The sequence below is a fragment of the Juglans microcarpa x Juglans regia genome, chromosome 6D (genome assembly GCF_004785595.1).
Source record: "Juglans microcarpa x Juglans regia isolate MS1-56 chromosome 6D, Jm3101_v1.0, whole genome shotgun sequence".
Lineage (NCBI taxonomy): Eukaryota > Viridiplantae > Streptophyta > Magnoliopsida > Fagales > Juglandaceae > Juglans > Juglans microcarpa x Juglans regia.
In genome coordinates, this window is record NC_054604.1 from 30,517,105 (window position 1) to 30,533,326 (window position 16,222).

The 16,222-nt window shown below is 39.3% G+C and overlaps 1 non-coding gene and 1 pseudogene across 1 annotated transcript; both read right to left on the reverse strand.

The window, feature by feature from the left end:
* Positions 1-343: 343 nt before the first annotated feature.
* Positions 344-416, reverse strand: TRNAA-AGC. Its single transcript has one exon. It is a non-coding gene; the product is annotated as a tRNA-Ala (tRNA).
* Positions 417-2,171: 1,755 nt separating this feature from the next.
* LOC121234667 lies at positions 2,172-15,931 on the reverse strand (annotated as a pseudogene).
* Positions 15,932-16,222: the final 291 nt, after the last annotated feature.

The following is a 16,222-nucleotide window of genomic DNA, read 5'->3' on the forward strand; positions in this document are numbered from 1 at the left end:
TCGAGTAATATTAGTTACAAGTTCTAAATAAGCAAATCTTATATAAATTTTTTTTGTAAAAAAGTAGGTTTCATTAACAAAAAATAATTTTTTTTTATATTTTTTTACAATAATTTATATAAAATTTGTCTATTTAAAATTTATAGAAATCATTTCTCAAACTCTTTCTACGTGGACTTACAGACAGAACTACTCTTCCAGGCTGGTTTAACGGTAAACCCAATCAGAAAGCTTTGGATTAAATCATATATTCGCATCTTCTGAGAATTCAGCTTCATTTCTCACATCTCGAATTTTATAAAGTAACAATGTGTGTAAGAAGCAAAACAAAAGGAGCGTGAAGTGGAGATGCGGGGTATCGATCCCCGTACCTCTCGCATGCTAAGCGAGCGCTCTACCATCTGAGCTACATCCCCAACGAAAGTCTCTCTGATTTAGTTTTTATTTACCTTTAGCTACACACTTCTTTATTCATTTCATTCGTTCAAGCACTCGATGGTTGTGGGCAATAAAAGTGATACTTTATAAAACATTCCCGTAGAATCCAACTTTTTTTTATGTTTTTAATCCAAATTTCATCTTCGAACTCACTTAAACCCTCTGTTATGTTTTCTTGTAACATCCTGTTTTTGCTCCAAAAAAAAATAATATTTGTCCACCCATACAAAGACTTGTTTTCGAATTAATCTTTTAAAAAAAAAAATCAAAACGGGGGTTACAATTTTAAAGGCTAGCGATATCTCCAAAAATCCTGAGGTTGGGTTTGGATATCAAAACTATTTCAATTCATCTCATCTCATCTCATCATTATAATTTTTATAAATTCTTAAATAAAATACAATAAATAATTCAACTTTTTTAAATCTCAAAATAATAATAATATTAAAAAATATATATTCTAATAATATTTTATTCAATTTTTAACTTTCATCTAAAATCATCTAATCTCATCTCACTATCCAAACTAAGAGAAACACCATCATTTTAAGAGAATTAGTACGAGCGGTAAATGAAAGGTCAGAAGCAACTTTCCCATGGCTACAAGCCTACAACCATGTGTTGCATGCAACTCGCATGATATTCCTTTACATGCATGGATAGCCAAATATGACCTTGATAAAACCTTGAGTCAGAGAAGCGAAACTTGTGGGCTAGGAAGCACGCACCCTTGAAATTGAAACATCATTGCTGAAAGGAGATTCTCTACATATCAACACAGCAACTTTCTCATGGCTACAACCATGTGTTGCATGCAACTCACGTGATATTCCTTTACATGCATGGATAGCCAAATATGACCTTGATAAAACCTTGAGTCAGAGAAGCGAAACTTGTGTTCTAGGAAGCACGCACCCTTGAAATTGAAACATCATGCTGAAAGGAGATTCTCTACATATCAACACCACCATACCACAAAACCACCTCATAATAGATTGCAGAATTGCCTCACCACCACTACCCTAAAAGAATTCTCCTTCCAGTCAACTCATAAAGTTCATAAAAGTGCGAATTATTCACAGTACAAGTTCGCTAATTGAGCCACCTCCGATAATACCGATAATGATTATGGTGTTTGAAGCATTCCCATTTCGAGCATCCCACCTCATGTGTACTCCATCTCATCTCATCTCATCTCATCTCTTTGAAACCCTCGCTCAGGAAAATAAGGACCCGTTTGAAACTTGGACTGAACTAAGTTACTCTACCATTTCAACACAACTTCCAAATCACTCAACTCAACTCAACTCAACTTCTCTTTACACGTGGGACTCACGACCTTTTTCAACTCAACATCTCTTTGCACGCAGAACCCACAATCTTTTTCAACTTCCCATAAATACATATAAACTCATCTTTACATCCAAACGCATCTAAGCTCATCTTAGGTGGACCCCATAAAACTCACTCCACCATCTCAACTTTTTTTTTATCAGTAAAAAGAGATAAATAATACATCATCTTAACTCATTACTATTCATAAAGAACTCAACTGAACTCAACTCAACTCAACTCAACTCAACATCCAAACGGTTCAATGATAAGAAAAGTGCAACTGTTTTTGCAGCGAATGAGACATTTCTTAAAATTATCAAACAAACATCAGTTTTGCAAGTACGTATAAGATGTTTCAGCTGGGCGAGAAATGAATAGAATCAAGTGTTTTAAGAGAATGAGATGTAAATTTACTTCCATTGCCTCATGAAATGATCTACAGAAGGCAAAGAATTCCCTGCCGCGTGTACAAATTTTTGAATGTTACAACACTGGACCCCCATCCACCCTTCAAGGTCAACCCTTACAATAATGCCATTCCAGCTAGAACTTCAGCCCCTACAACAATCCCTTTCCACCTAACACCAATAATATATACAAACCAATGGTTTAAACAAAGGCAAATCAGTGTTACCGACAAATCACAACAATTTTCAGAAGGAATAAGCTTATGTACAAAGTTGTGATCAGTCAACCCCATCCGGTCCTCTGCTCCAATCCATGGGCAAAATTTTTCTTACCTTCTGATGACTGTTGTAAGCCTTATCCAACACCCTTGCAGGTGGGGGCATTGAACATGATTGCTTTAAAATGCTGGCACTTGGATGTTTAGTTTCTGCAACCAAGTCCTTCATTGATTTGCTGGGTGATGATCTGCTTGACCTAGGAGTTGACCAATTTATCGGTCCTCTCTTGGGACAATTGTAATAATCTGGATCCCCACTGCTCTCAATCATGGAGAGCTTAGGCTTCTTTGAGGACACCAGAGGGTCCAAACTTCTTACCCCATTGTTGGACGCCAATACCGGAATCAATGTAGCAAATGTTTCTTCTAGTTTCTCGTTTGATTTCAACTTGCGAGCTTTCATAGCCTTTTGTGAGGGCTTCTTTGGCCACCTTACCACTCCATCTGGACTTTGCTTGAATGAGTAAGTCGCAAGGTCATATAGAGTTTGTGCAGCAGCCACCAGTTTTGGACATCGCCCAGCTGTCATAAACAAAAAGCACATTGACCCAAAGAAAAAAGGCAATAGAACATAACTCATATATTGAATGAGTTCTTACACATGCTTTCTCTTAAATTTTTTTCTCTCCGTACACTTTTTGTTTCTTTGGTTTTTGCTTTTGGAGGTGGGTTGTCAATGGCAATATTTTTTGGTAGTGATTAGCATGTAGTCCAGTTTGATGTGTAGTCGAATTTGGTGATTATTGAGTTGGTGTTATTGGTTGGCTTCGATGGGAATGTGCAGAGATGTATTCATTGAACAGAAGTTATTTGCATTTAGGAAGGAGAATGATAAGTGGTGGAGTATCACTGAGAGTAGTTGTCGTGTGGTGAAATATATCTCCTTGGATTATGAAGCTTTGGGATGGTCGGGCTTTACGGTGAGGGAATGTGCTGCGTCTTTGGGTTTTCCTGAGTTTCTAAGAACAAGTAGAAAATGAAACTTTGTGTTAATGGTGCAGAAGGGATGCAACCACAATGGTAGTTTCTTCTCCCTTTCGAAATTTGGGCATGATAAGAGGAGGGGTATGATAGTGGTACCGAAAGGGAGGGAGGGTGACGGGTGGAAAAAATTTTGGAGACACTATTAAGGAGCTTACTTCTTCTTCCTCTATTTTGAGTGGAAGAAACAGGGGGGCTTGCGTTCTGTGGTCTCCTCAGGCAGGCAAGCCGAAGGGGCATAAGGGAGATGGTGGTGCTCCATCGTCGACGATTGATGGTTCACGGTCGTACTGTGAGGTGGTGCAGAAGGTGCTGCCTCGCGTGAGTGCAGTGGTGCCAGACATGTCCATCTCAAAGATCATGCATAGATACAAGGGAGATGGCAATGTTGTTAGGGCTAAATGAGAATAAATTGCTAAGGGCGTTGGTTGATATGGAGGAAAAAGTTGGGGTTCTATTGGAAGATATACTCTGCCTTAAACGCTGCGTTAAAGGAAAAGAAGTAATGCATATGGGCTTGGGCCATGATTCTGGGTTTAATGAAGGGAGGGGAAGGACTGCAGTCTTGGATCAGAGGGTGATGGGCTCAAGGGTGGGGAGGGCTCACTCTGTGCAGGCTGGGCTGGTAAAGGGCCCTAGGCCGGGCCAAGAGCTAGGCCCAAAGAAAGTCTGGCAGGCGTCGACTAGGGTGCAGAACTCGACTCGGGTGCAGACTGATATTTTGGTCCAGGCAGCGTGCCTTCCTCCTACAGTGCCGATAAGCATCCCGCCGGACTCCACACCGGCACATAAACTCCCGCCAGTCACTGTCGACCATCACGGTGAGTCTACACAGTCACTACACACAGGTACAGAGGATGGCGAGTTGGTAGAGGCGTCAATAGAGGATGGGTCTTTGTGTGTTGATCTCCCGTCGCCGTCACATGGGCTGTCGACTGCACAGACCTAGTTGTGCGTGGTGGTGGGAGGCCCAAATGCGTTGCCGATGCAGTCAAACATGCCGGAGCGTGGATTGTCGTTACAGGGGTCTTCGTTAGGCTTTTTACCACTAGAGATGGAGTATGTTGATGGGAAAAAGTTTGGGGAGGTAAAGAAACTGGCTTTAGTATGTGATGTACCAGTGGTGAACCAATTAAATTTGGTCGAATCCAGTGGTGAACCAGACTTAGTTTGTAGCTCGGAATTGGCCTTATTTGCCTCTAATAGTCCTGGTCAGGAGGGGGTGTTTCTAACTCCTCTATGTACACTCCCTCCCAGCTCTAAGTATGGGAGTTGTCAGTCAAATTGGGTTTTCAAGAAGATAGAGAAGATTCAAGCTGTTATTGGGGTTTCTTTTGGAGGTTATAAAGAGCAATTCAAGGCCCTTCTTGTAGCACTCGAAGCTAGCCACTCGAAATCAGCTTCAAAGCAGGATAGGGAACTTAGACGGCTAACTTGTTCCATTAACTATGATGTGAAGGAAGGGAGTGGAGGAAGGGATAGATCGAAAGGGAGGGGCAATCTAGGTTTTTATGAAGCCTAAGATTTTATCATGGAATGTACGGGGGCTCAATGATCACAATAAACGTCTTCGTATCAAATCATTATTGCGGATGTAGAAGAGTAATGTGGTTTGTTTTCAAGAAACAAAGTTGCAATTCATTGATAGAAGAATTGTGCGAAGTTTATGGGGGTGCTTGTATGTGGGTTGGGCTTATTTGGCTTCTTTGGGAGCTTCATGTGGAGTATTACTAATGTGGGATAAAAGAGTGGTAGAAGCGATTGAGAAGTGTATTGGAGATTTCTCGGTTGCAACTTTGTTTAAAAATGTGGTTGATGGATGGGAATGGGCATTTGTAGGTTCCTATGGTCCTAACGTAGACAGGGACAGGAGAAGGTTGTGGGAGGAGTTGGCAGGCCTATACTCACTATGGGAAGTGTTGTGGTGTTTTAGGGGTATTTTAACATTACTCGCTTTCCTAGCGAACGATCAGGGCTTTATCGAAATTATGTGGCTATGGAGGAATTTTCCGAGTTTGTCTTTGATCTGGATCTCATGGATCTCCCCCTGGTAGGGGGAGAGTACACTTGGTCAAACGGGCGGGTTTGGTCGAGATTGGATAGATTCCTTGTCTCTCCTTCGTGGGAAGCCCACTATCTGGAAGTGGGCCAGAAACGGTTAGCTCGAGTCAGCTCAGATCACTTTCCTATTCTTTTAGACTATGGAGGTATTCACAAGGGTCGCCGATATTTCAAGTTCGAAAACATGTGGCTATCAACGGTTGGGTTTGTAGAGATGGTGAGTGCTTGGTGGTCATCATATCAGTTCATTGGTACTCCAAGTTTCATTCTTGCATGCAAGTTAAAGGCGTTGAAACAAGACCTGAAGAAGTGGAACTTGGAAGTTTTTGGTCACATTGACAATCAGAAGTCTACACTATTGGAGGAATTGCAAGAGCTAGAGGGCAAAGAATTATTGGGATATATCTCGGAGGAGGTAGTTTTGGGGAAGGGTATGGTTATGGCAAACTTGGAAAGAGTTCTGTTGTCAGAGGAGACTTCATGGCGTCAAAGATTCAGGGTCCTTTGGTTGAAAGAAGGTGATAGGTGCACTAAATTCTTTCACAAAGTGGCTAATTCACATCGGCGTAACAATGCTATTGAGCCGCTTCAATTAGGCTCTCAGGTGATTTCTTCTCCTCCCGAGCTAGAAAACCATATAGTATACCATTATGAGACCCTTCTCACAGAATCGGCTTTTTGGAGGCCGAAGCTTGATGTCTTGCCTTTTAAGACAATTGACTCGCAGAGTGTGAGTGTTATGGACAAACCTTATACTGAAGAAGAGATTAACAAGGTCATCTCTGGTATGGCTAAGGATAAAGCACCGGGTCCGGATGGTTTCTCAATGGGTTTCTTTCAAACTTGTTAGGACATTGTGAAAGGTGATGTAATGCAGGTTTTTAGTGAATTTCACTCTTTCCAAAAGTTTGAAAAATCCCTTAATGCGACCTTCATTACTCTCATTCCTAAGAAACACGGGGCTTCGACTATTGAGGACTTTCGTCCAATAAGCCTGGTTAGTAGCATGTATAAGATTATTGCGAAGGTCCTTGCCAACCGGCTTAGCCCAGTTTTGGAGCATATTATTTTCAAGTCTCAAAACGCATTTATTTGGGGGAGACAAATTCTTGATTCGGTACTCATTGCAAATGAGTGCTTGGACCACAGATTTGGGAGGGAGGCACAAGTGTTCTTTGCAAGCTTGACATGGAGAAGGCGTATGATCATGTGAACTGGGAATTCCTCTTATACCTACTTGAGAGGTGTGGCTTTGGGGTTAGGTGGATTTCATGGATGCATCATTGTATTTCAACGGCCCGGTTCTCAGTTCTAGTCAACGACACACCTGCTGGTTTTTTTAATAGTTCACGGGGATTGCGGCAGGGAGATCCTTTATCTCCACTTTTATTTTTTATAGTTATAGAGGCTCTAAGTAGGATGGTGCAGGCTGCTGTTGGGGGAGGGTTTTTAGATGGTTTTCAGGTGGGCAATGGCTCTGAGGGCCCAACTATCATCTCACATCTTTTTGCAGATGATACTTTACTCTTTTGCGAAGCGGATAATAGCCAAATCCAAACTCTACGAGCATTGTTACTTTGCTTTGAAGCAGTGTCAGGGCTCAAGGTGAACCTTGGCAAGTCTGAGATGATTCTTGTGGGTGCGGTCCCTAATATCCTCAGTTTAGCAAGCCTTCTGGAATGTAAGTGTCTTCTTTCCCAATGAAATATATGGGCCTTCTGTTGGGAGCAACTTTTACGAATAAAGCTATTTGGGATGGGGTGGTGAAGAAGATAGAGAAAAGGTTGGCTGGTTGGAAACGGGTGTATTTATCAAAGGGGGCCATCTCACTCTGTACTCTCATTAACCTCCCCACATACTTTTTATCTTTGTTTCCTATGCCTGCAGGGGTGGTGAACAGGATGAAGAAACTATTTAAGGCGTTCTTATGGGGAGGCATGGGGGAGGAAAAGAAATTTCATCTGATTAGATGGAAAACAGTTTGTGCCTCAGTTGTAAATGGGGGATTGGGAGCTGTAACTTAAGAACTTTTAATAAAGCTCTATTGGGAAAATGGCATTGAAGTATCATTTGGAAGGAGGGATTATTGTGGAAGGAAATTATTGACGCTAGATATGGTGTCGCTAGGGGTGGTTGGTGTTCCAACAAAGTGATAGGAGGGTATGGTGTGGGTTTATGGAAGTTTATAAGAAAGGGGTGGCCATGCTTTGTAAATCAAATCCATTTTGTAGTTGGTGAAGGGCAATTGAATAAGTTTTTGGCAGGACATGTGGTGTGGAGATCAAGCTTTGGAAAGGGCTTTTCCAACCCTATATCGTATTGCAGTTAATAGGGAGGCGTCAATGGCAGATGTGTGGTTATTTTCTCATGGCTCATATCAGTGGAACATTCTCTTTAGTAGGGACTTTCATGACTGGGAATTATCTATTGTTGCAGAATTTTTCAACTCACTATATTCTACGGGGACCCCTATAGCACAGCAAGATAGATTGAAGTGGAGGTCTAATACTCACAAGTTATGCATGGTGAAGGCGTATTATAACATCTTGACAACACAAGATCATTCTCCGTTTCCCTGGAAGAATATTTGGAGGTCTTTGTGCCTTCTAAAGTAGCATTTTTTGTTTGGAGTGCCGCCCTTGGGAAGATCTTGACCACGGACAACTTGAGGAAGAGAGGATGTGTAGTCATAGATTGGTGCTACATGTGTAAAAAGAATGGAGAATCGGTGGACCATCTCTTACTACACTGTGAGTTAACAAGGGTGTTGTGGGATGAGATATTTCAAAGGGTTGATGTTGCTTGGGTTATGCCTATGAGGGTGGTGGATCTGTTGGGTTGTTGGAGGAAGATGCAAAGCTGTCATCAAGTGGCAGGGGTGTGGAAGATGATTCCGTTGTGCATCATATGGTGTATTTGAATGGAAATGAATAAGCGTTGCTTTGAAGATAAGAAACGCACATTGGCTGAGTTGAAGAATTTTTTGTTCCACATTTTATTGTCTTGGCTTTCTGCTATTGTATTGCAAGGGGACAATCTTCATGATTTCTTGTCCTTAATTTATCGCATGTAGAATGTATTTAGATGTTCTTCTGTATACTTCTTGTGTACATGGGTTGTGCCTATTTCATTCATTTATATAATATTTATCTCTTACTTATAAAAAAAAAATGAAATCAATGCCATCAATATTCCACATTTTGTAAAACAACCATAGACCCAGGGACCCACGTTCACAGGTGGGGGGGGGCATAATTTTTTCTCAATCAATCATGTCCAGCTATCCCATACACCTAGGTCTAGGCCACTTCAGAGTTGTCTAGACAAATAAATTATTTAATCTAGTTTAAAGTAAAAACTAAAGTGCGTTGTTGCCGGCTGCCAAAATGTTTTTACATAACATCACTCTATTTCCTAGTCCCAATACCATAGCTTCACTATTATACATTGTAATAAGTTGGCCCCTCCACTTAAAAATTTATTTTTCAATCTTAGTAACACATTTCATGCGGCAGATATGACTATCACCAATCTGATGAGAGAAAACAACTGATTTAAGCTTAATCTAAGGCCTCTAGATCACTAAAAAGATAGTGTTGCAAAGCAGAAAAAGATCCACTAAGTTTTAGTTCTCTTCCATAACATAATATACAAACAAAACTGACCACCACTGAATGGTTTGAAGCAATTATATCAAATGACATAACATTCATCTAGTTTTCAATCTCCATTTTTTCCTTCTTTTTTCTCACATTTCCTTCTACCTGTTCCCTTCACATCAAGTATGCATACCCTCATGCCCCACTCCTCTAAAACACACGTACCAAAACAAAGTTCCAAAACAAACACACAAAAACAGATAGGTCTTTGGATACGCAAAGGCAACTCACATATCTCTGACCAACAGAGTAACTAGAAGGGTAAATACACACACACACACACACACACACACAAACACACACACATATGAGTAACAAGAAGGTTGCTATAGTGGCGGTCGTACCGTTTCCTTGATAATTCATTTGTCCTCCAGTATCTGCATTTTTAAGAAGAAGCAATATCCCAATTTAAAAAAAAAAAAAAAAACAGAAGAATCTATGAAAAAAAATCATGAGATTCTTACCCCGAAATATGTGAGAAGCTTTTGGACACATTGCAGAAGAGAACGAATCCTTCTCAGACCAAGGAAGACTAACAGATATCGATGGCCAAATTTTATTTTCTGAACTCAGACCTGAAGGAACCAGGCTCTGATCATAAGTTAGTGACTCTATGTTCGCAAGAAAATCTGTGGCAATCCTTTGACAGCTGCAGACATTCCCTATTCTTAGCCATCTACCTTGGCATGTGCTCCTACTTGTAGACAATTTAATTGAATCGGAATTATTTCTACAATGCCGACTAATAATATGTGACCATGGAAAAGGCGGCAAGGTGATTTGCGAGGCATTGTCTTGCCTGTGCGTAGATCAGAGGTATTCCTTGAAGATGCAGAAGACTTGGCCACATCAAGGAGTAAAGACTCCAAGTCCTTGGGTTCAGCAAGTGCCAAACGTTTCAAAATATCTTTAGGTTGACATAATGGATAATCAAGCGGATTGGATGGTGTATCAGGCTTGCTATAAGAATCCTGGATAGAGGAACAAGACTACTGGTTATCAGCCTTCAAATTATATAGCAAACCATTAAAAAAGTTGTTAGCTTTCAATGGTATTAACTATAATGAAGCTGGAGCAGCATTCATGTGTCACTCGTAATACATGGGTGCAGCATTCATGTTTCAAATGTACTATGTTTATCCATCATTGACGTTACACGTCCAGAGACTCTCAGCCAGCAGAAACCCTTTTTCTCTTACCAGAGCTGATTTTAAAAATTTACTATGATTTATTTTTTTAAAGGCAAAAAAAAGTCTTTCTATAACCTCAAAAAAATTAAAATCAATAGTCATGTCAGGTAGTTTTCCAATAATTCTACCAGCTCTCCATGGCTACTTGGTTTGCTTGGTTAATATCAAAGTCCAAATCAAGGGTTCAAAAGGTTGTATTCAAATAAGAAGATAACTTTCCAATGACTTTTCAACTGAGTAATTAAATTTCTGATTTTAGTCATTTGACTGTAGTGAAAAAAGCTCTGAAGATGTCAGCCAGGGTCAGAATGACCACCATCCTAAATTCTCTATACAACTAACCTTGTTACATGAAGATGAATCTGTTGTGCAGGACTCTCCTTTATCATCAGAAACAGAGCTCGAGATGCATGTGGACATTTTATTGTTGGAGAAGTTGTCTATATCGGCAATATTTTGGGACTGGACAGTTCTTGAGAGCTGCAGGACAGACAAAGCTTTTCTAACTGAATGAAAAAAACCTTCATTAACGTTTTCTGCTTTCTCCTCTTTCTCTTTAACTAAACTAGAACACTTGTAAGTGCCGTCAAGTAGATCATTCAAAGCCGGGTCATCCATAAGTTTCGTGATGTCATGAGTATCTAGCTTCAGACCATATAATCCTGATAATAATTTCCAATATTTATTAGTATTAGATTCATGGAACTTATACTTGTTTTCTTTTTCTTTTTTTGTTCTTTTCTCTTTTTTTTTGGGGGGGGGGGGGGGGGGGGGGGGGGGTGGGGGAGGGGGGAAGAAAAAGTCTCAATAGTAACTGAAAATATATGGGTAGTGAATTGTTATAAATAACTGAAAATATTCTCAAAGAAAGCAGTAGGCCTACCCCAAGTACATAGGATGCATACAAGAGAAACACCTAACTAGGACCAAAACAAAATATACGAGGAAATCATGAAAACTCAGCCTATTGAGATTTATAGCAGCTGCCCAAAGAAACAGAGTATTGAAGAAGGTTTTAAGCTTTTCCATCGTCCACTTACGATCCTCAAAATTTTTATCCATCCTTTCTCTCCACATACACCACCCTAGATATATGAATCATCTTCCATACGACCGCAATTCAAAGGTTGCTATATGACCCTATCCCGTTTGCAAAAGAGTCTACCATCCTTCTACATAACCCAAGCCCACCCAATTCCACCACAGAAATTGTTCCACAAACCTCTGGCAATGTCAAGATTGAGTAAAAGGTGGTAAATACGAAGGTCAGAGTTGTAGATATAGTAAAAGAAAAGTACAAATAAAAATAATGCTCAATTCAACCAAGCCTTGATCTTAACTGGGTTCTGTTAAATGGTCCATTTATACCACTCAGCTTCACTTAGAGTCATGTCCCCAATTATATCTGTAACAGATAGGTATCTCTTATAGCTGCAAGGACTTGCTCTCTTTTGTCATTTTACTTATTTCACTTTAATACAAGGCATACACTGTACGCATCCAAACAATCTAAGGACTTTTGTCTTTTTGTTCCCAATTGATATCACCCCTACCTTCACTGAAAAAACTTCATGTGTTGCCCTAACTTTTCTAATACCACAAATTATTATTACTATTTATTTTATCAGTAAACAAGAGTTTTATTAACGATATAGATAGGCATAGCCCAAGTAAGAGGTACAAATTATATGGCCTATTTAGTTTCAATAGCATACAAAATATTGACTGAAGTATACATGTCTTTCTAATATGAATAAATATGTAGCTATTACACTAATTAACACCTAGAAATTGGTAGTTTTCATTTTTTTAACAAAACTAAAGGGATCGAATTTGGATATGGGTTAATGCTTCAAACTCAACTCAATCTCTAAATGGGCAGCAAACTCAAACCCCAAATATGAACTGAATTTGTTCACTAGCAATCAAAAAATAAACAAATTAAGTCTCTTCAAAGAGGCAAACCGCTATTATTTATAATTTTTCTGAAAATTCCATACCAAAGAAGTTGTTCCCTCCAGAAGATTGACTGAAGTTTGATGATGCCACCTTCATTGAGAAAGAATTATATTTGATCTTCCCAGGAACTTTGAAACTTCTCTTATCACCTCGCTTGTTAAAGTTGGTCTTTTGTTTCATCAACAGACTATCATCTAGAATGTGTCAAAACAAAAAGATAAAAAATTGTATCATTCCAATCTCTGATAAGCTGAAATGAGAATCCAAACCTTTAATCAAAGCTACAAGGGCCAATAAATATCACAAAAATTATATTTATGATATGAAAAACAAATCATAGAATTTCAGCAGTCACACCAGGAAAATGACACTTTTTTCTGTTTACTTGTGAATCGTCAAGGTGTGAGATTTGATGCTCAATATACCTTTAAAATACTCAATAGGAAAGCCCAAGGCTCCAAGGCTCGACGAAGGGAGGGAGATGCGGCGGGGGAAGGAAAACGCTTTCAGAGATCGAGATTTTATTTGTTTTTCATCGAAAACGAAGAAGCCCGAGGATGGCCTACAGTGTGTGTCATCTGATCATCTGAAGGGAACACGCTTTTTCAACTGCGATGGTATGATTGTTGGGCCCTCTCCTCGTTCCGCCCGCTGGCCTATTGGGATAGCAGCCTTCAGGTTTTGCCTGCCCTTTTTTTATAATAAAAAATTCCAAGTCGGCCCAGGAAAGCACTGGTAACAATAGAAAGGAAAGGGTCCATGCAAGATCCGTGTGAAAGATTTGACATCAGGAAACCCAATCCACATCTAGGTGCGAGATTTGATACTCAATATGCCTTTATCATACTCATTGATCTCTTTCAATCATAGACCTTCCACCCAATGTGGGATTTAGTGAGTGGGGCACCACATAAAGAAGGGAAATTAAAAATTTTGAATGTTCAAAACGCTATCAATGTAATACCTCATTCTGACTGATAAGGGTAGGTGGTGTATAGGATTCCACATTGCTTGAGAATGAGAAGTTTTTGTTCTTTATAATGGTTCTAATTGGGCTCCAATTGTATCATTGACTAGTCCTTTTAGAATATAAGCTCAAATGTGGCTTAGGCATCTATTGGGGAGTTATAAATGGTATCAAAACCTATCACAACCTTCTATGTGGGATTTGAGCTCTGCCACTTATGATAGACTGACATGACGAGAACGTCGGGAATTTAAATGGGAGAGATTGTGATACCCCATTCTAACTTGATAGGTGGTGTATGTAATCTCTCATTACTTGGAAATGAGAAGTTCTTACTCTTTATAATGGTTCCAATGGAGCTCCAATTGTATCATTGACTAGTCTTTTTGGAGTATAGGCCCAGACGTGACTTGAAACTCTCCTGGGGAGTTACAATTAGGTTGCATGAAGTGATCGCGTAGTAAAGGCTGTATAAGAATTCACACTATGAAACCCACGATGGCATCTTGCATGACTAAGCAACTCTTTTAAGGGGCAAAAATGGTAAAAACTGTTTGAAGCCCCTGTTGAGGTACAACGGTTTGAAGACCATGTCACAATGGAGGAGGAGATGATCAACGGTTTCCCCATTTCATTTACACATACAACACCAATCTATCAAAACAATATGGCACCTGCGAAGACTATCCATAGTAAGGCTTTATTTGTTGATTTCAAGTCTGGAACCTGAAACATTTGTGTAACAATATGAACCAAAACTAAGCTTGATTTGGTCAACTTATTAACAGGCTTGATTCTTAACTAGACAGTTCCACCTTTTTTTATAAGATAGGATAAGATTTTATTAAAACAAGTAAAGAGGCATCAACCAAGTACACAAATAGTATATGAAGTTTCACTTATCACAAAGCTGAAATCAACAACCCCAAAAGGTTGAATAAATCTAAACTTCAAGTTCAATTATTAGCAAACCCAACTTAAAAATTTAACACCCATGTAACATTATTCCCAAAGAGAAAAGTTAACAAGAAAGGTAGAGAGTATAAGCCAATAATTCCGATACAATGGAGCAACCATACAGGCTTAAATGTATTTGCTAGTTCGAAAACATGAGTTTTTTTTTGTAAGTTGGTTCGCACCCATTATGTGGGGAGATAAAACATTAGGAGCTGCTCTTCTAAAGAGCAATTTCTGTAATGAGCTTGGCATTCGGTAAAAGTAGGGCAAACCCAAATATTCATACATGTATCATATGACATATTTATGGAAAATCAAGCTGCTGGTGATAAACTGGTAGCAAGATGGTAATGGTGCCACCATTATCAATTTTGGTGTTAATTGAGAAGGTGCTGGTAACATTCAACCCCAGACCCCACCCCCCACCCCCCCCAAAAAAAAAACAAAGAAGAAGAGGAATAAAAGCCAAAATCTTAGATCTCCAAACTCTTATATCTAGTATATCCCTCCCTCAACAATCAATATCGAAAATATATCACCTATTTAGAGTCGAACACAAAAATATCAAAACAAAGGAAATTTTTCCTTCGAAGCAGCAGGATTTCATTTTTTATAAGTAAAACCCACTTCTCTTTAATCTCTTCTCCTTCCTAAATTGATTTTCTAAACAGACATATTACAATATACACAACCCGACACATGTTGCAAATGAAAAACTTTGTTTATTTACCTGCAAATTTTAGAAACCTCCAATGACGAGTCTTATGCCTCAATAACTTCCTACTGAATGTGAATGTTCTCATTCAGTTACATATTCAACCAATCAAATATAATTAGCGCGTGCCCCCACTTCTTTCGAGACATAGCTCGCTCCCTAATGTGCCTCACAAATGAAGCCGACCCATTACTTCCAGAATCCAAGGTTTCAAATCTTAATGCCCCCTCAAATATGAGGGATGATAATTGACGGAAAAAAAACAAGAATCCGCTCTCAAACATGTTCAAATTCAGGAAATAACCTATGAGCAACCATTCACTGACTCGAATTGCAGAGAAATCAAGCACTGAAACGAAAAGGAAAAAGAACTACAAAAACCGTGTGTAAGACTAATTTGTGATTTGTACCGCAAATCTTTACTGGAGCTTCGGGCTCGAGAAGATTAGGCTGGCTGAGAAAAATCTCCTTGGACGAAAGTCAGAGCTCCCGGACTTCCGACTCGGTCAGCTGCACTTGCTACGTCGTCCGACCAACCTTCGCCCCCGTCAGCCAAAGTATGATATCGTCAAGCAAAGTCTCCTCCATCAAAACCGTTGAAAAGAACCTCTACCTCACAGGGTATCAAAGTGAAAGAAATCCCCAAAAGAAAGCAAGAAAACCGAACTCTCACTCTCTCTCTCTCTCTCTCTCTCTCTAAAGTTCTGGGCTCAAAGGGACCGTCGGAAGGATCCGATTCAGGCAGCGAGACGTAATCTTGTTAAAGTAAAATATAGAGAAAAATTTCACAACGATTTCACGTTAAATATAACGTCTAAAAACACGAGTCCGGCAACCGCGAAGGATAGAAAAAAGTCTAATGATGGGTCAGTGAGTTTGGCCGCCGCTTGTTAACGATAGACGGAGTTACAGATTGGACATAACAGTTGTGAGAGGGGCACCCGAAGCAACGGAGAAGGAACCTAACCCAAGAAAACCAGGAAATGGAAATTTTCTCGATTTGGATTCACAATTCATCTCAATTTATTTTATTATTATTCATTATTATTCATCAACTTTAAGATTACGTTTAGATATTAAACTGAGTTGAGTTTAGATGATAAAATATTATTTGAATATTATTTTTTAATATTATTATTATTTTGAGATTTGAAAAAGTTGAATTGTTTATTATATTTTGTATTAGAATTTGAAAAAATTGTAATAATGAGTTGAGATGAGTTTAGGAAGCAAACGAAGCCTAACTCACAAATTTTACTACTATTCACAACTCAT